General features: G+C 42.8%; 1 protein-coding gene and 1 long non-coding RNA gene across 4 annotated transcripts in view; one reads left to right on the plus strand and one right to left on the minus strand.

The window, feature by feature from the left end:
- LOC116574805 overlaps positions 1-14,210 on the plus strand; it is a 29,622-nt gene extending 15,412 nt beyond the window's left edge. The window contains exons 2-4 of the long non-coding RNA XR_004279493.1: positions 12,583-12,755; positions 13,496-13,923; positions 14,139-14,210. This is a non-coding gene — a long non-coding RNA (uncharacterized LOC116574805). The remainder of the gene's footprint in view (positions 1-12,582; positions 12,756-13,495; positions 13,924-14,138) is intronic.
- The window catches only part of JPH1 (junctophilin 1), an 83,361-nt gene that overhangs the window by 41,099 nt on the left and 15,357 nt on the right, over positions 1-26,905 (minus strand). The gene's annotated exons all lie outside the window — the stretch shown is intronic.

Below are 26,905 nucleotides of genomic sequence, written 5' to 3' on the forward strand. Positions count from 1 at the left end.
ACGATGATGAAAGGAAAAATAAAGACACCTCCAGCTCCTGGCTGAGTGCTGCTGGCATATTTGCAGAATAATTTCTCAAAGACGAACTTCCAGATATGAATTTTGTAAAATATTGTGCATCTATTGAGAGAGACTTAAGAGAAATTACATGCCCCTTCTAAAAAGCCAGTTTTTTCATTTCTGAGCCTTTATAAACAGATATCCAAAGGAACACTTGGTTCTAACCTGCCTCTCCTAACAGACCCCCACCCTCTTCCGCAGTCATCAATTTGTACCCTTTTTACCTAGCACAGAGCAGGTTAAGTTTTTACTTGGAGTTATGCTGTTCCTTCAGGGAAGAAAAATAGGTCGGAAATTCACACTAATCATTAAAAATTAAATACAATGTAAGACACCTTTCTAGAGAAAGAGCCTGCTGAGGTCTTGTAAATTTTGGAAGTTCAAAGCTAGCCTAAAATCAGCATCTGTGATGAAGAACCGGAAGGCACTTAACTTTTAAGGAAATATTTTACAAGTCCAGGAACTTTTGCCTCGAGCCCTTAATGTACAAATGCTCTGACATATTTGTTTTGCTGACAGTGGGATTCAAATCCAGACTGGTTATATGATCCCATCTAGCCAGCCAGTCTAGGGAGATGAAGGATAAAAATCAAATTCTGCCTTATTTACTTGAGAGGTATTTACTCTGACTGCTTGGGCTCTTAGAAATGACCAGATTACTGTCTGGCTGTCAGCTAAAACGCTACTTGTTTTTTGTGTGGTTTTTTTTTTTTTTTTTTTTTTTTTTTTTTTTGCTGAAAAAAACTTTACTATCCAAGCAGGGAGGAAATAAGACTGGGTTTTTGTTCTCTGGAATGAGCAGGAAAACCATTTCAGAAATACTATGTTAAGAAAGCATTCACTCACACAGACTTGTCAATTAATATGAAACCACTTTTAAGTGTCCCTAACAAAGGAAGGGCCATTAGTAGACTATTTGGTTACATGTAGTTAGGTCTACCCGCTTTTAAATGCATCTACACAGTAGCAAAAACAGAGATGAAGAAAACGGATCAATACAGAGACGCCTGTTTTTACTAGAAGGCACCCAAGTGTTACTGAATATCATTATGTTCTGAATATCATGAAAACACAACCCAAAATAAATTACCCTTTAGTTCTTTAAGCTTCTTTCCCAAATGCATTGCCAGCCTCCTTGGTAGTCTTTTAGGAATGAAAATTACCTAAGGCTTTCCCAATCTATCTTTTCTTTTCCTAAAATACGGTCCAAGCTCATTCTTAAAGGCAGCATGACCAAAAAACGTGAGCGTCTCTTCTGCCACAACCACATGTAACTCTTTAGGATAATCATGTATTTACAAGTCTGGATCAGGAACCTGCCATGGAAATGCTGCCAATGGGAGTATAATTGTGGCTACAGCACAACAGATAATGGAAACATAATGTCCCTAAAAGAACTTCAAATCCCTTAATGTAACTGCAGTTCCATCACCAGGATTTTCCTCCTATAACACCGATGGACAGGAAGTGGGCTCTTCTGCACTTCCTGCTCTGAGAATACAGGGACAGAAAGGCCTTTATGAGAGTCACCTTTTTAGGTTAGAATCAAGGGAGGAAAGAGACCAATTGTGGCTTAAAAAACAACAACAACAACAACAACAAAAAACACAGGGCATCTGAGTGGCTCAGTGGGTTAAGCCTCTGCCTTCCGCTCAGGTCATGATCTCAGGGTCCTGAGATGGAGCTCCTCATCGGCTCTCTGATCAGTGGGGAGCCTGCCTCCTGCCCCCCTTCTCCCTCTGCCTGTCTCTATGCCTACTTGTGATCTCTGTCAAATAAATAAATAGACTCTTTAAAACACACACACACACACACACACACACACACACACACACACACATCCCCCCCCCAAAAAAACCTTAAATGATTATTAGCACTTGAAAAGACATTTTTAAATAACATCTTAATTACTAGTTCAACTTTTATTATATTGTGTGCTTCTGGTATTATCAACTAAAACACACACATAACAGATCACACATGTCCCAAGATTAAAACAAAGGGCTTATGTGTCATTGTTTCTGGGAAGGACGGGGTAAGGGAAAAGAGAAATTCTATCATATTTCTTGAAGAGCTCGGGAGAGAAACAGATATTAGACAGACAAACAAATCCATAAAGCTACAGGTGGTAGGAGCTGAAAACAAAGAGGCACAGGCCACACTTCTGGGTTTGGGGGACTGGAGAGAGGGGTGAATGGATAGGACGAGACCAGGAGGTGTACAGCAGCCACGGGGCCGTGCTTCACGCGACCTGAACAAGGCCACACTCAGCTATGAAGTTGTGGGCAGGGCAGCGAGCTGTCGTCTGTGGTCACTGTGGCCTGGGGGTCAGCCCTGCCTCTGGTCATTAGGCAGCACTGACGGCGCGAGACACGAAGGACAGAGGCAGAGTCTTTCTAGTCGGCTCAGTGACATATACTCTGGAGAACTAGAAATGCCTGGGATGAATTTGCTGTAGTAAGTTAATCAGGCAAGTGTTATGATGATGGAGACAATGATAATTTCCATTAGCATTTCCCAAGTGCGTTTTATATGCCAGGTTTAACTTGCATGATCTGTTCCAAGAGCTTTATCTATCCTGGGTTATGAGCTAGGGAGTGGTGGGAGTGGTGGGAACAAATCTGAAAGGAAAAGAATTGTGCATGCACCCTCCGTATCCCGAAATCCTAGTCAAGCCATAGATTTTCCCCACGGTAATCTTTTCTTTCTGTGAATACTTGTTTTTCCTCATTGCCCGAATTGACTAAAAAAGATAGTTTTTTCCAGCTATGCTCTAAATTAGCATGTATGTTTCTTCTTTTCATAGGAGTTGATTCTTAAATAGAATAAACTTTTAGGGACAATTTTTAGTTTAAATAAGAGTATTTCAGTGCTATCAAGGAACAAGTGTTTATTAGCTACACCAGATTCTCAAGTGATTTTGCTCTAAGATACAGGTTTTTTTTGGAACCAGGTTACAGGGCCTCCCTCAGACCTTTAGAAGATGTTGAGGTTACTGTCTTTCCCTGGGGTTTCAGCGGGTAACACACAGCAAACCCCCTACAGTGGTCATTTCACCCCTGTGGTAGTGGCAGCGGAAGCCTTCTGCCTGCTTGATCACCCTGAGGCCACCCTGTCATCTACCCTGCTCCCTGCTGTCTCCTGCCATCTGGAGGCTCTCACTATTCCCTCCCCACCTACTGCCCTCAGCCTGTCCTTGGGTGTCTCAGCATTTGTAATACTTGGCATTGAAAACCTGATACCTCAATCTACAGCACGCTGTTACAACCACAGCATAAATGTAATCCTTGGATTAGATTAGCATAATGGAGATTTCACGGTATCCCTGGACTTGCTCTATAGATGCGGACACATTATTTAGGATTCACAGATTTCAAAAGTGCCAAACTAAAAATATCTCTTACCTCATACTGGAACATAGTCAAAACTGAGTTTCTTGCTGTCTGTCTAATCCCTGCCTATAATGGTTATGAACATGAGTTCTCGAGTCAGACTGCCTGGATGCAAATTAGCTCTCACCTTCACTAGCCTGTAACCCAGAGCAAGTTACCTACTCTTGATAGGTAACTGAATAGTGGTAGGCACTACTTTGCAGAGTTAGACCCTAAGAACAGAAACTACAGATAAAGCTGGGCATAGAACACTCAACATCATTATAGATAATATTTATCCACTTAATTAATTGAATAACTTAAAAATATATTAAGTTGCTAAGTAAGTAATAGATTCAAAAATAGTTCAATATGAAAAAATAATGGGTCCCTTATTCATATCCTGGTCTCTTATTCATATCCTGGTATTAACCCAGCCATAGCTAAACCAGTATTGCTGTTTTTTAAGGACTCTTCCAGAGTTTCTTTGAATGTATAACAAGACTGGAATGTGAGTTCCTATTTCCTCCTTTTCTACAAAGAAGCCATCTATATGCTATTTCTGTACCTTTGTGACATGCAACCAGAAAATAGTGATCAGACAGCATCAGGCATCAGACTGTGCCAAACTCACGTAATCCTTAACCTTCACGAGAAGGACAGCAAGTGTGACTACGCAAGTGAAGCGGGGACAGCAGAGAGCTGATGAGGGCTCTAGTCACAGGAACTGCATGTGCGTCCTGGTCCCACCATGTCCAAGCTATGCAACCATGGGCAGATTACTTAAAAGTCTTGGGGGTACAAACTGGTTGTCAGTGTGTTTGTTGTGGGGATATCATGAGATCTGCAAATCTGAAGACATGCCCAGACACACCCTTAGAAGTGTTACCAGTTAGAAGCTACCACAACCCATGGGCCACTCTTCTACTCTGGAAGCCCCAGTATGTGGATATGGAGACAGAAAGTGTCTATTTGTGACTGGGTATGTGGCCAGCCTGAAGTGGTTTCTTGCCGAAGGTCACAGAGGTCTGATTCTCCTTGAGCAATGAAGAGCTGGTATGGGCTATACTTGTGATTTTAGATCTACCTTTTTCAACTTCTCCAGCATGGTTCCAATTTTGTTAAGAGCTAATCTAAAATTGCATCAACAAAAATTTTTACCTGACAGGAGGCTTAAGTTTTGAAAGTAAACCACAAGGTAAATTTGGAAGGCAAGTAGAAGATAATACTGAAGGCCCTAGTGGTCTTCACTTCCTTAGACACAGCCGCATGCATTCAGTCCTCTGAAGGCATGGCCGATGGGCTTCATCACTTTGTGTTCCTGATCCTGGCTGCCGCTGGGTCTGTTGCTTCTTCAGGGGTCTGAGCACTTGTAGAGGAGAAGCTTTGCATGGGGTGTAAGAGATTTGGCTTCTATTGCTGATTCCTTACTATTTATGACCAGAGGCCTCTCACCTCCCTCTGACATAATGGCGTCCTCATCTAGGAAATGAAGAAGTCAGAATGAGAACAACTCTAATTCGGGTTTTTCTTTTTCTTTTTCTTTTTTTTTTAAGATTTTAGTTATTTGTGAGAGGGAGGGGTAGAGGGAGAGGGACAAGCAGACTCCCTGCTGAGCAGGGAGCCCACCCTGGGGCTGGATCCCAGGACCTGAGGTTCATGACTTGATCGGAAGGTAGACGCCTCACTGAGTCCATTTAATTTGCTCTTATAACCAAACTTAACCTACTTTCCCCTACCCTATACAAAACCGGATAAAAGTGCTAATGTCACAGCTTACAGGTGCCTATCTCCACCTCCTCAGCTTTCCCCTGCCTCCTGTGTAAGACCTGAGAAACTCGGAGGTATGCGACTACCCGGGAAAAGTAAGGCATTCTAAAGTTCTCTTCAACTTGAATATTCAGAAACTGTGCAGCTACACTTATTTCTAGAAATCTGCTTATTACATACAAGTAGAAACTAGACCTCTTTTTCTTTACTTTTTTTTTTTTTTAAAGTGATAATAGTCTTCCTGCTAAATCTGAAGAATTCTTTTGCTTTGGTAAATAAAGTCAGATTCAAGTAGGAGAGGGAGCTGTACCTTCTAACTAAAACTTTCCTACAACTGGAATGATTAAGAAATAATGGCTTGTACACAGCAATCAGATCATCTGTGGAAAGTAAGAACTCACATTGTATATATTTTATAACAAACAGATCAAAAAAATCTAGCAGTAGGTGTTTATACCTATGAGCAAAATCCAAGTGTCCTCAAGGATTCATGGTGGATTATTTTTACAAGTCGATCTCTAATGTTGGCCACAGTCTTTAAATATCCTGTAATCTGCTAATTAAAGCTCAAGTTATTAATCATTACATCAACATATTTTACAAAATCTGGAAATGGAGAAAGACCTCAAATCATTTTGTTCCAACTCATTTATATGTGGACCAGGAAGGTCAGGCCTAGAGGGGCAATGGTTACATGACACGTGCGCGCGCGCACGCACACACACACACGCGCGCGCGTGCGCGCACTTGCACGCACACACACACTGGGTGGAGGGGTCTGTATTATGTGACCCCAGCCTCCCTAGGCCAGCACCCATGGTGATGACATGGTAGGGGGTTCTATAACAGACATACAGGATGCAAAGTGGTCATATTCCTGCCTAGCTTGGGAAAAGCTATCACTTCACCAGCCATACGGTGTGGTGAAAGTCAGGGGACCTGTCATCCTTAGGGGACAATGTGAGGATGTGGTGGAGACGGCTGTTTCAAGTGTGACTGCCAAGAACTGGGCTACTTTTCAGCAGACAGATGTTTCCCACTTATTTTTTTCAATTAACTATACTACTATTGCATTCACCTTTAAAAAAAAAAAACATTTATTTATTTAAGAGAGAGAGAGTGTGAATGCACGAGCAGGGGAGGGGGCAGAGGGAGAGAGAGAACCCTAAGCAGACTCTCCTCCGCCCCCTGTCCCCCCTACCCTGCCCGCTGCTAAGTGCAGAACCTGACTTGGGGCTCAATCCCAGGACCCTGAGATCATGACCGGAGTCGAAACCAAGAACTGGACGTTTAACTGACCTAACCATCCAGGCATGCCTCACCTTTCTTTTTAGCGTTGAAATGAAGGGGACAGAGGAGAGGCAGGGAAGGAAGAGCCCACACAAAAGGTAGGAAGGCGGCAGGGAAAGCAAGGTGGGGAGGAAAGATGGCAAGGCACTGACTACTGACTACTGACTACTGTAGGTTCTACAAAGCAGAGCGTACCCGTGCAATAAATATCCTAGAACTAAGTTTGACGTTGAAAAATGATCTGAAGTCCCTAGAGAAATGTAAAAATCAACATTTTCCTATTTATAAAACTACTATAAAGTGTGTGTACAAACACACACACTGATAATATATATATACTCCCATGCAATTACTCGGCATATATATTCCAGGAACTTTGCTAATAAACACTTTGTGAACTAAATTATTGCATTGGACTCTTGCAGTAGTCCTCAAGGTTATTATTCTATTATGTAGAAGGAGTCAAGCTCTGATACATAGTATTTTGCCCAAAGTACACAGCAGAATCAGGACTGAACCCAGGTATGTTTAATGAAAAAGCCCATGCTCTTTCTTCCACATTATGCTGCCTATCAGCTGGAAATAATTAAAATGTTATGGCGGGAAATCTGCCAACTTGTAATAATTGTTTGCTTATTACACTGGTTTTTGTATTTAAGTCAAATATAATCCCAATAAAATGAACTTTCACTAAGTTGATCACTCAGATAAAAGGTTCTTACCAAACCTGTGAGCTACACTTTAAACTAGTAATCAGCTGGAAATTCACTGCTAAACCCACTCAGCTTACCATTGTCCTCCCCAGATCAGAATGTTACCAGTGGTCACTTGGGCATTTAGGGCTTGCCTTAATATAGTAGGAGCAAAAACCCTACTGATCCCTCAGTGAGCCAAACTGGTTAAGAGAGCTGAAAATACTAAGTGGACAGATGTGTTTATCCAATCATTTCGGGCAAACAGACCCAGTCTTAGTATCTAACACATTGAAACAACGCCACTTTCTTTGGAAGCAAGTCTCGATGGACAGATTTCTAACTGAAGCCCGAGGAGCATACACTGTTTTCATGAGAGTTTGTAGAGGATGCTCAGTGTTCTGATCGCCAGAATCCAAGTTCCCAGCCCTGGCTCCCCAAGACGTGCCAGACCCGTTCTCACCTGTCCACTGTGCTCAGTGTGAGCTACCCAATCCTGACCTCACTCAGCCCACAATTATCTCCTCACATTCATACTTTGATGATATTAGGTCATGGGATAAATCTTAAACACAGTTGGATTTCCCCCTCCCACACCCTGTCCTTTTCTTATAACCACTGGTGCCGCCCACCGCCAGCCTCTCCCTTCCCAGGAGTGCCAACCGTCAGCCATCTTTGACATTACAACAGATGGAAGATGGGGAGAGGCTACAGAAAAATGACAATGCCTGCTCTTGGAAATATGTGTGAGAGGCTCTCTAATCCAATCTGAGGTGAGGAGACTTTTCTAATGTTCCACAGTTACCCCTTAGGAGAGGCTTACCATGTGTCAGGCATTAAACAAGGTCCATTTCACCTATTAGCTTATTTAATCCTTTTGATGGTCCTATGGGGAGAGCTCAATAATCCTAATTTTATTGACAAAGAAACGAGGGCTAAGAGAGATGAAATAACTTGCTCAAAGTAGACTCAAGACATTCCTTGACTGCAAAGCCTGTGTTCTTCCCCCACTTCATGACCTTAAATTACAGAGTGTGAATAAGATCAGTCCCCCATACTAGTCTAGAATGTTCTGCCAAGCTCTGCCTATCAAAGACTCAAACTATTATTAGGGAAGATGTGTGAATATTTTAATTCTAAAACAGAGGACCCAGAGGCTATCTGTCCAACCACAGAATGCATTCCATACTCTATCAGAAAGTTTTATTTTTTTCTGTGCCATCAGGACAGAGATGCCAAGAATACTCATTCTGTGGTGGGTACCAACATTATTCCGTACTACAGAAGAAGTTTTAAAGAACTATAGAATGTATACATTTGCATTTAAACAGGTACTAGGTACCCCAAGATTTTCCTATAGGCACTTTAATGAACTGCATCTTGGCTTTTGAAAGAGAGTTGAACACAACGTTTATTATAGTGGTGTTTGTGACAGTGGGCGTTCGAGGCAAACTAGGCATCCACCACTGGGGGAATGCTACATCAATTTGGATGCATGTGTACTTTAGAATACTGTGTAGCGCTCAGAGCCAACAGCCCAGGTGTACTTATGCCTGCACGGAGGCCAGATGTACATCTTAAAATAGTCTTGAGTGGCAATAAAATAAAATAAAATAAAATAAAATAAAATAAAATAAACTTTAGCATTATATAAAAAATAAAAAAAAGTTATTAGTATGTTAAATGATTACAAATAAAAGAAAATGAGCGGTGTAGCACAGTGCCATTCATTTAAACTAAAAATATCTAGAAACAACACTATGCTTTTCTATTTACACAGAATCAATGGCGTAAAATCCACATTTATCACTGGGCGGTTATGGAGGGGAAGGGAATGGGCCTGGGGGAAACCGATAAAGGGGAAACCGGGAAAAGGAGAGAAGGCCCTTCCATTGAGGGTTGCAGACAGAGAAGATGGACACCAGTGAGGAAGCCAGGTCAGCGCGGTGTCCCCACATGGACTGTAATCTCTCAGCTCTGTCGTAGAGCACGACAGCACACAATCGCATGTCCCGGGAAGCTCTTTCACACGTCCACGTGGGCACAGCCACCCCCCAGACCCCACACGCTGCACAACCCAGCCTGGATCAGAAGCCCAGTTTGGAGGCTGGAATACTAATATTAACGGAAAATCTGGCATTGCTGGCATTCGAATTGTACCTTTGGATTGACTCCCACAAAAAAAACCTGCCCCATTTTCTTTTTATAAATACACAGAATGGCAAATATAAACAATGCAGGACGGAGACCGGAGCAATGAAAAGCAAAAAGGCAGGCTGATGGACTAGATGGATTAAAAGTTCCTTTCCCCGCTTCTTCTCCTCCACTTCCTCGCTTTCTCCTTTCCCTGCCCTGCAGCCTGCACCCAAGGAGTCCAAGGGGTGGCAGCGGCTGCGAGTCTCCTGCCTGGGTGGGTGGGTAGGTGGGGACCCCAGCCTGGGGAGGCGGGCTGGGGCGGCGCTGTGGCGGCTGGGGACAGAGCTGTCGGGAGCCAGGAGTGGTGAATGAACTCCTCACCAAAATCTCCCCTGACACATCACTAAAAATAAGTATGCTTACATGCATAACACATTTTTGGAACAGTAAGCTGAGCTCTCTTTCAGCCTCTCTCGAGACTTTTAAGTTTCACATTCAGCTTTATAGAAAATAAAAGGCAGGTGGCGACCACTCGGGGCTCTGCAGGTAGGAACTCCAGAGGGAGGTGATGAGCGTACCTCTGCCAGGAGGTGAAGGGACTGCCAGCGGGCGGACAGGCACCGCTCAGCAGCTGCCCGTCTGTCACTGCGGTCAAGCACTGATAAGGCTCACTTGGGCATTGCCTTATTTAGTCAGACATCACTGCCGAAACACCGGTGCACGGTGACAACAGCGCATGCTATTACCAGTCTCTCTCCTTCAGTCATTGGTGCTGACGCACCAATTAAAAAGAGTGTCTCCCTTATTGAAACAGCCCCGTGCCTATCCTGGTAGCCAGGAGGCTACAAAGGATAATAGTAATGATGTTACAGATAAACCTGCATACGTTTACTTGGCAAAGAATTCTCCTAAGGAATACTGAAAACTAAATTCTAGTTCCCCAGGCTTTTTTTTCTTAAACCCAACACCAAACAAATTATAATGTTGTATATTGTGGCTCTGTTGGTTTGGCTCAACTGTGCATGTCTGTGTGTGTGTGTGTGTGTGTGTACTTTGTACTTTTTTTTTTTTTAAAGGCATTATTGTAAAAAGCCTTAGAAAAAATTGACCAAGACCTGCTTTTGCTCTAAATTGCACCAGTACATATGAGTCTCAGATCTATATACACATAAATGTATAAGTACACGAAGCACTACATATGTACTTAAGTTACTTTCTAATAGAAGTCTAGTATATGAATCAATTCTAATTGCTTATAGGATGAGGAAGCTTTTTATGTACTGATATGGAATGACTTCCAATATACACTACTAATTAAAAAACAACAGCAGGGTATAGAACGGCCTGCATTCTAGGCTACAATCCTTTATCTGCACAATTCCAACATCTAAAAAGCTTTAAAAACCCCAAATTTCAAGTTTAATGCCCAAACCTATTTGATGGTAACACCTGAATGCAACGGACATGAAGCTATTTATGCTTCTTATTTATCCCATTTGGTGTGACTATTCAGGCTCCCTGGTCAATTAATATGTTCAATTACGGCATGCTGTTCAGACGCCCCGTAGATATTATGTAATTTATGCTATAAGTGTCATTTTGCTTTTCTGAAATCCAATAAATTCTGAATTCTAAAACATATCTGGACCCAAAACATCTTGAAAGCAATTATGGACTTGTGGTATGTAACCATTTCATTTATGTTAAAGGGGATAAAATGTATATCTGTATGTATAAGTGTTAGGAAAATTTTATGAAGATACTAACAACATTGGTGGTCTTTAGGAAAAGGAACTGATTAGCTGGAGTCAGGAATGGGAGGAGGACTGATCACTCAGTCTTCCATTCTGTAACTTTAAAATTTTGGACGACGAACACGCATAATTTATCCAAAAAACAGAGAATATTAAAATTAAAAAAAATCACCACTGACATAAGCATAGGCCAGTAGCATGATCTGTTTAAAAAGACATTCTGTTAACGAGTCTTCAGTAGGCAATGTTTACTGCCAGTGGATCCCCTTGTCTAGTCCTCTTTAGTCACCATGAACTTGGGCTGTTCTTGGCTCTTGCTATAGGCGTGCCCAGGTCGTTATAAGGCTGCCACCTCTGTCTTCAAAATGCCATTTACAATTCATTTCTTAAATGAGGCTTTTGTCTGCCCAACCCACCTGTGGTTACTTCAGGTCTATCTGTCCCTCTATAGAACTCATGGTATTGGCTAACTACATGCTCCCGCATTTGTCCTATCTTCTCTATTACACTGGAAATTCATAAAAGGGGTGATAAAATAATCTGGTTTTAAACACTTTACTTGGCAGTTTTTCTTACATTGGCAGTTAATTATACCGTGTATTTGATCTTCCTAATGAGCCTTCCAGGGCCTGCCCAAATAATAAATGATAAATACTAGCTAAGCTGAACTAAACTTATAAAACAAAAACCATCTCCCAGGAAGGCTTTACAATGAAAATGAAATAAAAAAAATAATCAAGGCAGACTTCTGAATACTCAAATACCACCTATAAAGACAACTTGCAGTAGAGCCTGGCCTGACAGCAAGTGATTCTGAATTTCTAAACTTCCAAGTGCTGCTATGTGCACTGATGGTGGAGAAAACTCAGTTACATTTTGGTGCTCTTGCATACATAAGAAGTGGTCTGGTAAGGCTTACCATGAATTGCCTTGTACTGTTAAAGAAGTAAGTTTTCTACTAATGGTGATGAATCCTGAGGACCCAAACTGAGACTCAACATCTTTAAAAATCATGGGCTACTGAATTTAGAAACAACCCAAATCCTTATATTTCTTAGAATCTTTTGAATCACTTCAAAATGATTTTTGGAAAGTTCACTAAACTGCATTAGTATACATATTCAATTTAACAATCAGTTCAGCTTCTCTTTTTTAAAGACAGAAAGAGAGACTTTTAGAGTCGAAGTCTATCCAAGGAAGTAAAATTTCCCTCTGACCATATACTTCCTTCAAGACTACTGTTTTGGCATTGGTAACAAACTTTCATATTCAGAACTATTAAAAAAAAAACTACAATTTCTCTTCTCTTTATCCTTAGAAATTAATTCTACTATAGAAATTCACTTTTATATCATGTCTGCCTCATTACAGAATAAAGGCAAAAACATCTATATGGTTTTCCATATAAATATGTACTTATTTTAGCTGATAATCATAAGGTTCTATTTATTTTTTTTCAAACCAGAAAAATGATGGCAAGAATTCTAAGTCTCCATTCTCACTTTACAGATGAAAAGACCAAGCCCGGGGAAGTCACAATTTACAGAATGTGTCCTACCCGCTATCCACGTCGAGGTGTATAATTACTCATAGGAACTGGCTGGACAGAATAAGCACAGACCTATAGCCTAAGAAGTACCGAAAAAGGGGTCTTTACGGAATGCCAAGGAGCAGACAGGAAGGTGGAGGGGGCTGGAGAAGGCATCCCCAGGACGGCCTGGGCTGGGGCAGGTTTCATCTTCTAATCCTCCTTGGTCTGCCTATGGGTCGTTAAGCCTCCCGCCGCCCTCTGCAGCAGAATTTCACCTGCACCAGCACTTCTGTCCCGTAATGGGCTGTTTACGTGTCCGTCTCACCTCATGACATTAGGAGCACCCAAAGGGCAAGTGCTGCCTTTGAAAACCCATTTCTTGGACCGCATCATGGCAGCAGGGAGGAGGCTCTCAATTAACATCCATTAAATGAGCTGGGTCTACACATGACTTCAGGGTCAAAACGCGCCAGGCAGAGCGGGATATCCAGAAGGAGGGTGGATGGTTAAGTCCAGAGGAAGTGGGACAAGTCGGCAGGGAGGAGGGCAGATGTGGGTAGAAGACAAGCATGAGTGAGAGGCAGAAGGAAAGAGAGTTACGGAGCACGTGAGCGTTCACGGAAATGCTTTAGGAGGCAGATGAAACAAAAAGAAAGTAGAGCCCACGGACGGCTTCTCGGAAGAGATCAATGTGGTGACCATCCTTAGTCAACACTAAATCAATAGAGACCATGAAACCGTAGTCTTACATAGTTGTAATGACAGGGTTAGGTTCTTTGAATAATCTTTTGTTCACATATTTCTGTTAAAAGCTGGTAAATATTTTTGCTGCGCAGAGCTACTTAGCCTTAAAAGTGACTTTCCAATTATGCATGTCTTTTGTCCAGGGAGCGAGGATTTTACTGGAGTCTGCTGCTTGGCAAACATGGGCTCGCCCATATGTGAGAGGAGCGGCTGGACTACTGGAAAGGAGGCTGCTGTGTAAACTCTGAAAGACACCAACCAACCAGTCCCGAGAAATACACCTGCACTCCAGCCATCGGATCCATGAAGCCAAGCAACCATCAGAAAGGGGAAAATAACATTTTCTATAGAAACCTCATCTGAGAGAGTGGAGCCAGAGTTCAGTTATATCTGATTTTCATTTCTTTACAGGGTTAAAAGGAAATAAATGACTACTGTGGTGAATATACCTGCCTTTATGGAAATGAGGACACCTACCACAATTATACCACCAGCTACAGCTACAACATGGCCCTCTTCAGAGAGAGACGGTAACACAGATCTGCTCAGCAAGAACAAGATGGCCTAATAGAATGGTAACTAAAGCTTTGATTTTTTTTCGAAATAAGGAGATAACCTCAATGGCATTTAACTGAAAAATGCAAATAATCGCAGAGCTTTGGGAGCACACCAGGAACTGGGTCCCTTGCAGGATGTTCCCTATTGTGCCTCTGTTCCCCCCACCCCTGCTTTTGTGCTTTTTCCTCATGCTCTTTGCTTAGAACGTGCTCTCTCCCGTCTCTATTTGCAGAAATCCTTCCCAAGGTCCAAGATCCAACTCTAGCCCCTTTCCCCTGAGGCCATTCCTGATGCTCCCACATGGAAAAAAAAAAAAAAAAATCCCTCGATTCTTTTGAATTTCATGCAAGACTAAAAAGACTCAGGCAACGCAACTGACTCCATCATAGCACTTGCTCGTCCCCTTGCGTCACGGCAATTTGTTGCAATGCACTCTTGGAGGACACCCGTTTGGAGAGCCAGGATGATCTCAGACTCACTTTTGAACTCCTAGCAGTGTTTATCCCTAGAAACACCACCAAGTACTCAGTGTAGGAAAGGACGGTTGTCTGGGTCTTCCATAGTCTGTCACAATGGCCTACGGCATTCAGGTCTGTAAGTACGGACTTCTGGATCCTTACTTTTTACTCTATTCTTCTGATGTATTTTGCAGATTGCAAACCTACCCGAGTACAAGTGGGGGGGTGGTGGAAGGCTGGTTTCAGTTATTTCCCGAAAGGCTAAACAGACACGCCTCGGAAAGGACATAATGAAGATGTTGTCATCGTCTTACAGCACTGGCATTTTACAGTGCAAGTCGTTTTTAATCAAACATAAACATAGCATAAAGAGGATTTTTCTATCTAATTTTCAGGTTATTTTTTCATCCTTTTAAGTCTGGCTATTTCTTCTGAAAAGCTGATTGAAGCACTATGAGGTAGGGATGCAGAAATGCAGGCGTGGAGGTGGGTAACTGGGTTGAAAAGAGAAGTCCAATCAAATCCTGTTTTGCAAGGCAAGAGCCAGGACAAAGACACAGGTGTTCAGCTCAAAGCTGTTTAAATTTTCACAGCACCCAGCACACAATGGTGAATGAATCAGGCTGGTCCGAGTCTCAAAAAGGAAACCTGCATCACAAAAATCTGTCTTTATATCCATAGTTTGCACACACCCTGGAGCGGCCTACACCACCTCAAACAGAGGTGTGGCTCTGCATACCACAGGCTGGGATTTGTCTTCATGTTTGCATGTGATGTATTAGGAAAAAAATCATTTATGCTCTTCTAGAATTTGGAGGAAAATCTCTACAGCAATCTTTCTCAGAAGCCTATGAATGCCAATGAACTTCCACTAACCCAGTAATTGAACATGCATATTACGTGAACTTCATCGAAGCCTTGGATAGGGCCTCAAGAGACATTAGATCCTCAAATATGCCCAATGAGGCATCAGGAGAGCAAGTTCGCCCCAAATTTCTCTGTGTGCTCCATAACAAGAGTAGGAGCTCACGCCTACACAATGCTGACTGGTGTCAGGCACTGTTTCGAACACTCAAACACATACCAACTCAAGGACTCATTTTAACCCTGTGAGGAGGCACTGTGAATTATCATGCCCATTTCACAGACGATGCAGTTAAGGCTGAGAGAGGTAAAGCTGCTCACTTGAGGCCACTCAGCTAAAAATGTGACAGAGACAAGACTTGAAGTTGCTCTGGCTTGGACATCTGCACTCCTAACTATTATACCAAATTGCAGAAAGAATTCCCTAAACTACGCTGGGCAAAAATCAGGCTGTCAGTTAAACATTTATTGGAACCGTGTCCCTCTTTTGTCCTTTCCACAAATCTGAGATACAGTCCGCATTCACCTTTTCCTTGATTTTCAAAGGCAGAGATGACCGAGTTAGCATTGACTTACAAGCCTCTCTTCCCAGGATCAGAATGACTAAAAAGGCGGGTTGGCACGTTATCAGAGCTCAAACCATGGGGCAGAGTCAGGCACAAACCAGCTTCCATGAGATAGTCCTGCCAGAAACAGGGTAGCTTAGACCCAACTGCTAAAAGACACTGGGGGTCAATAGACACCCAGCTCCTTCCTGAGAGCTGGTAGCCCCTGGAAGACATGGGGACCCTGTAGAGCCTGGCAGGTGCAGGGGAGGGTGCTGCTCTCACTTCTCCAATTTCTCAGATCCGGCTTCCCAGGCACAGTGCAAGACTCACAATGCCCTGGGGGAGCAAAGGAGGTGGCATTCTGCAAGTCAGAGGGAACTCCTTTGAATGCGGGCAGGGCAGTCGGTGGAGCCCTGGGAACCAACAGCAACAGAACAGGAGCAGCGCAGGGGCTGGAAGGGGAATTCTGGGACAGGGCTCCAAAGCCTAGGGCCTGGGGACTTCTCTGTAACCTGCCTTCTTCCCACTAAAGAAAAAGTCCCCAGTTCCTGCCTGCTCTCAGCTCCTGCTCTTCCCGCATCTCCTTTAGGCCCATGGTAGAAACCTACCGTATTTACCTTCCTGTGTCAGTTCGAAGGGAAGCGTCTGAATGCCACAGGTAAATAAATGGGAGAGGAGCCAAGACAAAGTCAGCCACAGGGAAGAAAATAGGCCAAACAGTGCTCCTGGAGAGACCCGCCCGGAGTCACACACCGCGGAGCCAAAGCAAGCCAAAATGAGCGCTGGGCGAAAATTCTACACCAATCTCACTTCTCCCAAGAATTCCTCCTCTTCCTTGGAACAGATTTCTTTCCTAGTGATGCTCCCACACGTTGCTTCAACCTCCATGTAGCTCTACTTCAATTTCCAGCTGCGCTGCAAATTGTTTACCTTTCCATCTCTGCCACTAGGTTACAAATTTCCTGGAGCATAGGGATCTATCTCATTTTGGTTTCTCCCCCAAACACTGACTGTGTTTGGGAATCGCTGGTTGAAATAATTACAAAATTTACTCTAACATGAAACATGTAGCATCCCCTTTCCGCCTCAAATCTATCACCTCATTTAACCCTCAGGATAATCCTGCAAATAGCTCTTACTGTTCTTTTCCCACTGTGCAGATGAAGGCACATGAGGCCCGAGTCCCAGCGCTGATGGCGCCAGGATCGGAACCCAGACTGCAGCCACGGTACATGTGTTCTTGGCCACAAACTGCACACACTGCCTCTCCATGCCCTGGAACTCAGGGAGGATAAGTAACCATAGCTTCGTAGCAGGGAAGGGACAAAGAAGAGCTGTTAACCCTCCATGCTTTTGCCCTTTTCCTTGTTCTGTTCCTGGGAATGCCTACTTGTCTCCCCATGAATGCCCAAGAGTTTCCCCCTTGAAGTCTCTCTCAATCCCTCCAGGTGCTTAGGGATCCTCTGCTGGCTTCTTATATATCCTGTTCTTTTCTGTGTCACCTCATTTAATACCTGCTGCTTTTTCTCCTCAATCTCCTGCCCTGGAAATAGAAGCTCTCAGAGGGCAAGGGCTGCCTTTAGACAGTACTCAGTAGGGAAGTATTCGACAACTGCTGGCTATTATTGGTTTATTTAGTACCTATGAAACGCTACTTACTGTGTAAGGGGCATGCAGAACTAATCAAATTTAATTCTTTCAACTCCTGTGAGCTGGGCGCCAAACCACCCCTTTTTGTGGACAAGTAATCTAAGGTAAGTAAAAGGTCACATGGACACTATTTGAGTAAAATCTCCCCCCTCAGCCTAGTCTGGCAAGCTGCGAGAGTCTTTCTGGCATCCTGGCCCCCAAATGTAGGCAGGGCCAGTACCATGGGAAAGAGCGGCCTATTCTTCAGGTCCCCTGTGAATAGGTCTCTCAGGGTCTCGCTCCTGGGCGCTGATCTGAGCCTGTCTGGGAAAGGGATACTGTCTCCAGGTAATGAGTGAATTGGACCTCTCAAACTTCAACACATTCATCTGACTGTCTCCTATCACTTGGGTTTTGTGAGTATTATAACTGAGCCCCAGGAAATCAGCGTCACTAACTACAAAGGACTTTCAGTAATGAATGATCATTTTCGCTAAACTTCAAAACTTTTATTCAATGACCTCAGCATATATTAATGTCATATTGAGCTGATAAATGAACTGTCAGAAGCCCGATGAGATCTTCGTTTTGTAATGGATTCTAAGTCCCCGAGGAAGATTGCAAACTCAAAAATGATAAATGAATCAAAAGCAAGTACTTAGAGTGCCTATTAGGTCTTGATACCTGTGCTGGGTCCCATGTGATGTATAAGACAATTATTTTTATTAGTTATATGGTATACATAAACATAAAGCAGGCCACTGAAGTTTAAAAATGACCTCTTATTCATGATTACCATTTTCTTTCTGGTTATAAGAAACATTTCATTCTGGGTTTTACTCCTGTGGTTCTTACTAAAAGTGATTCCAGCTAGGTTTAGATTTGTGCCCAATGATTAGGAAAAACTTGTAGTAACTCTGGGTGGCTTTATAGCTTGTTAGTTCAATTAATTCAGATTTTTAAAAATTATTTAGAATTTAGGTGAGCAGAATTTCATACTAATTCTAGAGCTGCAGTGGATGGGGAAAAGGACGAACAGAAAAGTTAAGAGAAAAAAAATCTTGAAAATGTCATGAGAGGAGCGCCTGGCTGGCTCAGTGGGTTAAAGCCTCTACCTTCGGATCAGGTCGTGATCCCAGGGTCCTGGGATCGAGTCCCGCATTGGGCTCTCTGCTCAGCAGGGAGCCTGCTTCCCTTCCCCTCTCTCTGCCTGCCTCTCTGCCTGCTTGTGATCTCTGTCAAATAAATAAATAAAAATCTTAAAAAAAAACAAAAAAGAAAATGTCATGAGAAAAACCAGTTATGTACAGCCTATTTTAAGCTCCTAAAAGTCACTACACTTGCTTGGTACAGGGACTGTAAATATACTTATTTGCCCACAAGTTTTACCTTTTTTTCCTACAAAGAAATCCCTTCTTAATCTCCATGACTTGAACACTTCAACTTTTACGTACCTGGCTAATTCAGAGTCCTTTTCTAAACAAAAATTGTAAAGCATGACTCAATGTAATCCATGCTTTCGAAAGAGCTACAAATTCTGTATTTTGACTTATTTAGTGAGTGTTCATTGTTTAGTAAAAACATTTTTTCTTTTCATATTTTCTTATTTCATGAGAATAAGGAAAACTGGTGACGGACTAGACCAGAATACACATGTGACCAGTTTCTTCTTAACGGAAAAATCAGACTGCTCAACAGAGACCCCTGTACCTTATCAAGTATTCCTGCACCTGTCTGATTTCCAGCAGGAGGGGGTATTTCTCAGGGGGCTGGTCAGAGGGGGCTTGAGCGGGGGTAGGGGGGCTGCTTTTCAAGCTGGGACTTGCCACTGCCAGCGTCTGCCAGCTCTGGGAGGCTAGGCAGACTATTACAAACCAGAAAGGGGTCAAACAAAATAAACTTGCAACGAGTTAGAGCAGAGACCAGGGAGGGGAAAAAAACATGGATGGCCCTGTGGAACACCATCAGCACAAAACAGAGCTCTGGTTCTCCTGTGATTTTGATCTTCGGCTGAACCCAAATGCTCTTTGCAAGACTGCTAACTTACTACTCACTGTTCTTGGTCCTACCTACTCCATGTATGTAAAACGCCTACTAATGTCCTTTTGGGGGTAGGTCTTAGGGGATAAGGTCTGGGGCCTGAAACTAGCCTCTGCAGAGTTTTTACACTTGGTTTTATTAAGTCAGGCATCTTAATACAAGCCATGTGCTTAGCTTATTCTCTTAATCCATTTTGTATATATACTAACTAAGCAAAAATGAAAGATGCCTTTTCCAAGGCAAAGAAAATCACAGATGTCAATTTCACTCTTTTATGTGGACTTTAGCCAAAGACACCAGGCAGCTAAAGAGTTAATGAAAGCTCTGATTACTATATGGCTGACCATCTAGATACAGTGATGGCTACTCTATTAATAAAGTAAATAAGAAATAAAAAGGATTTGCTAATTTGACTTGATTCCAGACAATGGAATTATGCAAATAGAGATGTTAGTTATAACCACAATCGAACCTTGGCCAGTATCTTGCCTAAGCTTAGCTTATCTTAGTATAAAATAATTCCCTTGTTTCTGCACATGGTTTACAATTCTCTGATGACTCCTTATGAATTTCTCAACCGCAGCCTTCTCTTATTTTCCTAACAACTCTATTACAAGCGACTATATAAATCTTTGATTTTGATGTTTTCAGTTCCTTTGGAAATACTTAAATGTGTAAGGCTTTTTGGTTACCGTTCTTATAGGAATCTTTTTGCTCTGTTCCTCCCTGAAAATCCACGACTCAAAAGATTCATTCTCCTTCTCCGCAAAGTGTCACGGCCATTATTTATGGCCCTTGTGTGCTCTTAGCGGACTATGCTCAGATCCTTAGGGTTTTAACGCTCTTTCTACACAAGCAGTGGTAGACAAGATGAGTTCTCCTTTGCCACTCTCAAGAATCCAGTTCTTTATGTGTGGACTGATATGTTCATGTCCTTGATGGTCCTGTCCCAACTTTTGCTGTGTCCAATCCACTGTGTGCATGACAGCTAAAACCATTCTCCTCAGATGTTGTTTTGCTCATGTTACCAACTTCCTCAGGACTCTGAAACGGTTTCCACTTGTGTATTGCATAACGCCTGATTAGTGCTTTTAAGATCCTTCAATAGTCAGCACCCTTATCTAATTGTCCTCTTCTCTGACCATGACTCAGCTGTACTCTACACCACCTGCTGCAAAGCAAAACACCGTGCGTCTTACATTATCCACACCAGTAGGGGGGCGCACAGTCCAGACGGGTTTTGAGTACGTTTCTGTACGCACCCTGTGAGACCTCTCAAAAGAGGATAAAGCTCCGGAGTGAAAATCTAACAGAAATGTCAGATCCGGTGTCTTATTTTTACTCTTTTCTACAAACCAATAGCAATAGTCTCCAGCAATTTCAGACCAGCCCCACTACTGCTATCCCCCAATTTACTAGCTTTCCGGATCGTTTTTTTCTGGGTGATAGGATGAGGGTGAGGGAAGTGTCTGCCTATCAAAGACCCTTGTTTTCAGGTTCTGTTGGCCACGGGAGTCAGCAGGGAATACCAACACGGAACATCAGAAGATTAATAAGGCTTTGAGCCCAGAAGTAATAGCTACTCCGACGAACCGCAAGGACAGTATCGCCCATAGATAATGAACACTGGTGATCTTTACTGCCTTGAAGCATTTTTCATTCTCTTCAGGCTGTGAGTCATCAGACACGCTATTCTTCCCTCGCCTGGCAAAATTTCTGTTGCCTCTGTGACAAACCATGCCTTAGCTTCCCTTCAAAATATTGCTCAAGGCTCAAATTCCTTATGAAATCACTCTAGACCAATTCCACCCGGCACCAGACACGCCAGTTATCCCAGGAACCCCTTTATTCATGCTGCCCCTCTTGTTTCTCTCCCCTTTCTCATTACTCGGCATTCCCTTAGAGCCAGCATCTTAGACGGACGGATTTACATAGATTCATAGGCATACGTGTTTACACAGACACTGTTTATGGAGGGGAGATGCTGGAGACTTTTTTAAAAAATTTTCTTCCCTTTGTTGGCTTACGCCTTCCATCTCCTTTGAAATTTCCCTTATTATCGGGCACTAAATAGAGGCTCTGTTAACTGTTACAAATTTAGCAGCTGTAATTTAAAGAAAACTTTTCAAGAGTAAAGTTTAGTAACTGAACTTTAGCACCACAAAATTAACACAGTACTGAAAATTCCAAAGGAAGAAAAAAAATGAAGACTTACATATGCTCTTCTTTCCCTTGTTTTCATTTATAGATTTAAACATTAGGGATTGTCTGCTCGCTCTAAAATTAGGCTTTAATCATTCCAATAATGGGTTGAAAGTTATTCTGACTTAGCGAGGAGTAAGAAGAATAACAATTTTGAAAAATGCTTTTACTGTGAAGTTTGTATGGTAACACACACACACACACACACACACACACACACAAAAGACCTCAAAACAGTAGTAGTGGCCAAGAAAACGGTCTTTGGAGGTGCTTTATGGACAAGTCAATCTTCTTTTAATTCCCGTAAGACTGACCATTTAGACATTTACATAAACTACTTCAAAATCTGTATGGAATGCGATGGGCACTAAGAAACAGTTGACTGAATGAGTCGCTTTGTGTTATTATTTAACTACTCCTTGTGGGTGTCAATTCTCTCCAACCAACCCGAAGCTCGTGGATGGGTCAGGCACATCTACCTTTCTCCCACTTCAGGTCTCCTGTGGTACTAAGTGTGTCAACATTTAACAATACCCCTGAGATGATTTAAAAAAAAAAAAAAAAAAAAAAGGTATGTGAGCTGAGCTCCTGGAATGCTTATGGGGACTTCAAAAATTGCTTTAATTTTGGTTATATGTCCCTAACTGTAAGCTTGTTCTTAACAGTTGACACTGTTTACACTGTTAAGTGTCCTGTTAAAGGGACATTTTCCCTTTCAGTCCACCACCATCTGATAGATGATGAATCTGGAGATGGGCAAGTAAAACATTAGTGATGTTTCACTGTGTTTACGAGTTAAATAATTTCTGTAAGAAATATTGTTGGTATGGCTAGGTGAAGTCAAGTTCAAAACAGCAGCGGAGGCCCAGACCTGGGCTCTCTGTGACAGTGTGGTCCTCTGACTCCCACTTCCTCATCCGCACTGATGAATTTCTTCCTCATCCCATCTATTGATGAGAGATCCAGAAAGATGACTTTGCTTAGTATGTCTGAAATAAATGACCCACATTCCAGGAATGATGAACCTTTTCACTAATCTTACTTAGGGGCATTAGAATATCACACAAACATCTTAGATTTGCCTCTGTTCCTCTCACCCAACACTTCGATCCATCGATTCCTGCACATTTCGTCTCCTGCTTCTCTGCTATCCATGCCCTTGACTGGGTCTTTACCGTCTTGCTACAGACCAGGCCTCCAATCCTGGCCCCACTTAAATCTGTCTCAGAGGCAGATGGTTGGTTCTGGGCTCCACTTCCTTCAAAGACTTCCCAAGGCCAACAGGAACCGACGATCTAGCTCCCAAACCTTCATGACATCATTTCCCAACCTATCTTAAGCTACACGTACCGATCTTTAGTGTGCCTCAGAATAACCGGGGAAGCTGGTCAAATGCAGACTTCTGAGCCTCACCCCAAAACACGAGAACTCAGCACGGGGTGGGGGCCAGAAATTTCAAGTGCCCCTTGTGATCTGCTGCAGGGGGTATGGATGGGGAAGCCCCTCTAGCCAGCGGCTGCCAGGAACTCAGCCTATGCACTTTTATCCCACTCGCCTTCCTCAGGAGAGTCCTTCTGTCTGGACCACCCTGGCCACCATTTGCTCTCCACTAAGTCTCGATTCACTCTCCAGAGGACAGGCTCAGCCCTTCAGCCCCACGTGTGTTTAGTGTTCTTTCTTCCTTTGCATTTTCAGTTTTTCTTAGCATTCACCGTGCTAAACTGATATTATCTGTTCATGTTTGTGTCAGCCACAAGACTTGTGGCTATTGAATGAATAACACTGGTTAAATGAAATGGCAAAATGAAACATATGACGAAATAATACCGCTCCCAGAGAGAGGTTCCTTTATGAGCCTAAGGCAAGTGCCTGGGTAAAAGGAAAAAAAACCCTACCCCAATTCTCAAAACCTAGTGGATATTAAAGGTTTGGGCTCTGATGCTATGCTGCCTGGAGTCTGCCCTACATAGGTCATCTGCTTGTTTTCTGACCTTTCCATGTCTCGGTTTCTACTAATGGGGTGGCTATGGGGATTAGGTGAGGTGACAGTTGCCAAGTTCATGGCATGGGTTCAGGCACCAGGTAACCACTGAACCATGTCAGCTCCGTTTGTACATGGCCCAAAGGCATCACCCGAATTGCTATCCTCAGACCCAAACGGGAAGGGAGGTTGCACTAGTGTGTCACATACATGGCGGAAATGTGCAGCACTGTCTACGCTGCTTCCCTATTTGGAAACGTGGCCAGAAAATCAACTTACAGCAGGATAGCTAACTTTGATGTTTCTGTATCCAAATGATGCTGAGTTTGCTACCGTCGAAAATCAGATCACAAAGACTCTAAGCAGAGATAGTTTTAAGTTAAAATGTGATTTAAATTAAACTTATTTAGCTGTTGAAAAAAATGGACTATTTTTTTTTTTAAGAAAGCACCAGTCACCTTCTTCTTAGCACTATAAAATTCTTATCTATGTATATTCTGCTGATAGCATTGCTACTGTCAGTGATAAAAGTCCATATATGAAGAGACATTCTGTTAGGTTTTCCTAACTCAGTGCCATACAGACTTTGTGCATGGTCACAAAAGACTAACAGAGGTTAGGCAAAGGAAAGGGGCCTGTGTGTGAGGGTGGTCTGGGCAGACAGGGCTTGCTTGTGCAAGAGAACAGGCAAATGACAAGCTCACCCAGGTGGCTTAGGTGCTTCCCGCTGGGTCTCTCCACCTCCCAGCCCCACCTGGCTCACAGCCCCAGCCCCAGCAGCACAGGAGTGCTGTGAACCCTCAAGGTATTTGCCCTCCATGACAAGTTCTGTTTCTTATTCATCACTGTATTCCTAGGGCCTAGTGCCATGTCTGGACAGAGCTGGCACTAAATAAATGTTTGCCAAAATAAGGTTTCTTTAGCACAATAATTTGGGAGAGTGATATTTTGTTCCCGTACATTGCCAAGAAAGAAACAGGCCAACAGATCTTGCTCACTGGGTAGGTCCTTTGAGCATAAATCTTAGAAAGCATAATTTCACAAATTCAGGAATAGACTTTCTGATACCTACACAATTGCTTTGTCCTAAAGCAATGGGTTCCTCTTACTGAATGTGAGAATTGTCTTATTTGTACTTCTTAAAAAGAGCTGCATCTAGCATCACGTACGTAGAATGCCTCTTCTGCCATGTGCCTCATTGATGTCTTTGTTCCTCAGGGTTTGGGTCTGAGTTCTACGTGTGGTAAAAGTCTGAATTCCAGACCCACGTTCCCTTTTGTCTTTGGGGCCAGCATCTCAAAATTCAAGAAGTCAAAATCGAAACATCTTCCTCTCTAAACCAGTACTTTCTTCTCTGGTCCCTTTCTGAATAAATAGAACTAGCATCCCTCTAGTTGCCTGAGCCTGAAATGTGGGGGTCCCTCTCACTCTGTCTCCTCTAGGTTTGCCACATTTATCCAACCAGCCATTAGGTCCTACTGAGTCTGCTTGGGAGGCTGTCACCCCTACGTGGGCTTCTTTCCATCGCCACGGTCACTGCTTAGCTCAGCCCATAGGTTCTCACCCAGATTACTAGTTAGCAGAGTACTCCTTAATCAGTCTCCAATTTTACTGCCCCTTACTCTTCCCAGTCCCTACACCACCTGCACCCAGAGTGAGCTTTCTAAATTTGATCATGTACTTCTTCTGCCTAAACCTACCAGTAGCTCTCCCCTATCTTTGTGATAATGTCCAAACTCCCCCTTCAAGGTCAGCGAGCCCCTACGGACTCCTCCCCCTCATCTCACAACCCCCCCCCCCCCCCCGCAATTTAGTAGTCTTTTCTAGCCATGTTCTCCAGCCATACCAAACATTTTATAGTACCCCAAATATAAGTAGACCATTATCCTTTGCACCCTTCTCTTTTTCTGGAAGACACTTACATATCCTTTGTTTTTGTTTTTTAAAGATTTTATTTATTTGTCAGAGAGAGAGAGGGCGAGAGCGAGCACAGGCAGACAGAATGGCAGACAGAGGCAGAGGGAGAAGCAGGTCCCTGCCGAGCAAGAAGCCCAATGTGGGACTCGATCCCAGGATGCCGGGATCATGACCTGAGCTGAAGGCAGCTGCTTAACCAACTGAGCCACCCAGGAGTCCCTGGTTTTGAAGCTAGATACCACCTGTACAATCATGCCTCCAGCCCCAGGCTGTGATAAAGCTTCTCCTATGTGCTACCTACGCTCAGAAAAAGGGGCCAATCGCTGGGAGTGGTAACTGCATTCTTCTCTCTCCTAACATGTGACAGAAAGGACTGGATCTTGATCATTATTTTACATTTACATAGTATGTCATCAGTACACGGGCTTATAAATTGGGCTGGTAACCTAGCGTCTTTTCTGCAAGTCCAGACCAGGGTGTTAATCAATGTATTAATTAACGACCCTTCCACAGCATTTGCATCTTTGTAAGGTAATCTATCAGTCAAAGCTCAACCACTTGTCAAATCACTGGGATGAGCAGGAGAGGTGGGAAGGAGTAATAAGGGCCGGTGGAGAGCAGGCATGGCTCCTCCAATCCTACTCCTGAACCTGGAACTGCAGCTTCTGTGGGATTTCTCCTCAACACGTTTTGACTAGTAGGATCCCCATATGAATATTAAACCTTTCCCCTAATGGGTGGAAGTGAATGTAGGAAATCCTGAAATACTAATTCCAAAAGTTCCAACACCAATGTAAAAAATTAAACAGAGAGGGATCTCCGGACTAAGCCAGTTGAGATCAAAGCTTGATGGACCCGAGACAGCAAAACTCAGCAAAATTTTAACCTTATTCAGAAGTTTTTAAAAACTAACAAAAATATAGAGAAGTTATCTGTTAATCTCTGGCACAATCAACTATTTTAAAAATGCTAGAAAGTGAATTAATGTATTTTACTTGGCTTGAATAAGTTTCTTTTGGCACACAGGGAAATCCTAAGAAGATTTGACTTCAAAGAGTTGCACTCTTATGGAGGTGATCTTGAGTCCTTACATATTAATTAAATTCCTGATAAAGAAGCTTATTTTGAATTGAGCATATTATACAAATAAATGTGAAACACCACCTGAAATGGAAGGGGCAAAATTATTAAAAGCTTATTTGGTTTTATTCTCAAGAGGCTGTTGTACTAAAGCTGAATGACTTACATAAATACCTTTGGCATTTGTTGGATCCTGTTCCCAAACACAATGTTCATATTTCATCTATAATAAGAAAAGCATCTCAAAGATTTGCAAGGCACTAGTCTTGCAAGCGTCCAG

This window comes from Mustela erminea, chromosome 16, assembly GCF_009829155.1.
Source record: "Mustela erminea isolate mMusErm1 chromosome 16, mMusErm1.Pri, whole genome shotgun sequence".
Taxonomy (NCBI): domain Eukaryota; kingdom Metazoa; phylum Chordata; class Mammalia; order Carnivora; family Mustelidae; genus Mustela; species Mustela erminea.